Source organism: Trichechus manatus, unplaced genomic scaffold (assembly GCF_000243295.1).
Source record: "Trichechus manatus latirostris isolate Lorelei unplaced genomic scaffold, TriManLat1.0 scaffold00167, whole genome shotgun sequence".
NCBI lineage: Eukaryota > Metazoa > Chordata > Mammalia > Sirenia > Trichechidae > Trichechus > Trichechus manatus.
The window spans coordinates 3528007-3529663 of NW_004444103.1; the positions used below are offsets into that span (position 1 = coordinate 3528007).

The 1657-nt window shown below is 37.2% G+C and overlaps 1 protein-coding gene across 2 annotated transcripts in view; it reads right to left on the bottom strand.

Moving 5' to 3' along the window:
- LOC101342035 (cadherin-like and PC-esterase domain-containing protein 1) overlaps positions 1–1657 on the bottom strand; it is a 211100-nt gene that overhangs the window by 136160 nt on the left and 73283 nt on the right. The window lies entirely within an intron of this gene.

The following is a 1657-nucleotide window of genomic DNA, read 5'->3' on the forward strand; positions in this document are numbered from 1 at the left end:
CGCAAATACCTACATGCTTCACTGAATCTCTCAAGTTGCCATTGACGAATTCCCACTCTGTACTTTGTACACCGTACTCTTAATGTGATTTGAGAGAAATAATGTATACGGATTCTTGAGATCCTCAGTGAAATATACAACATGGTCACAAAATCCAATTAAATCTAGTTCTTCAGGCCATAAATCTGATCGTGGATTTTTGCTTGTTATGCCGCTGGCTCCATTTCCTTTAGGAGCTGCTGATGAAACTTCCTGTTTCACCACAGAGAAATTCTAAACCATTTTCTCTCTTGATGTTCTAAACCCAAACCAGGAATCAAGCATTCCTGCCCTAATTTCTACCCTGTTTCTGCCCCACAAGGTATTGTGAAGACCAATGACACAGTTTCTGTGAAGGGTTTTAAGCTCCTAAAATTTCTTTAATCTACTCATAAGTTTATGCTTAAATGTTTACAAAATGAAAGATTCTTGCTCTAAAGAAATTTGCCATTTAGAAGTGCATGAAAATAGATGAGTTTATTCCTGTGAAATAAGCTCCTTAGGAAATGTTTGCTTTAAAAGGCTTGTTAAAGTTCTTTCCATAGGTTTTTTTGGGTGACTTTTTTTTTAAGGTTTTCATGCCATTTCTGTAGTCTTCTTTTGAAGTGTAACTATGAGTGTATGTATGTGTGCATATGTGTGTTTAAACATTCACTGCTTTCAAAACTATTGGATGTCTGGGAAAAAACACTCATTAACTGCCTTTTTACAAAATGTCTAAATGTTTGCAATTCTTACCAGCTTAAAATACCTTAAAAGAAAATTAATACTCCAGTCATTTAAAATCAGAACACACCTAGTCCCCAGATATTGGTTTCTAACACCATTCTCCAATGAAAGAAACGGGGTTCCCTGGAGAAATGGCTGGTTCTAGGGCTGCAACAGGAAATACACAAGATGAGCCTGCAGCATCTTGTAATGCCAGAAGGTAAAGAGGTGCTCAAAAACAAGCAAAAACAGTGATGCAGTATGTCAAAAAGGCACAGGAGCCAACTGAATGAGCAACCAATGGTCAAAGCTAGAAGAATTTTGAGCAACAGAATAAGTCAAGTTTTATTGAATTATAACCAAAAGTATAAAACAAATATCCATGAGTCCATACCGATGTAAATAAATTAATAGATAAATAAATAAATAGGGAAAATAGGCAAATATTCCATGCAGAAGTGTCCCAAATAATTTATGCAGACAGTCCACCCTCAAGGAGGTAGACATCCCTCTCCGCTCCTTAAGTGGGATAGTACATAGTGACAGTCTTTCAAAGAGTACAGTATGCAAAGGGGGTTAAAACAGCAACATTACAGTGGATAAACCTAGCTAACACTACCTCAGCCATGTGTTCAAGGTCAACATCAATTTTGATAGGTCATATTGATAGCATATACCCTTGATATGATGTGATGAGAATGGCACTTTACCTCTGTAGTCTTCCTCCTCGAAACCCATAAACCCAGTCTGACAAATCCCAATTAAGCGAACGTTCTATAAAATACCTGGCCAGTACTTCTCAAAATTCTCAAAGTCATCAAAAACAAGGAAAGTGTGAGAAATTGTCACAGCCAAGAGGAGCCTATGGAGGTATGACAACTAAATGTAATGCGGTATCTTGGATGGGATG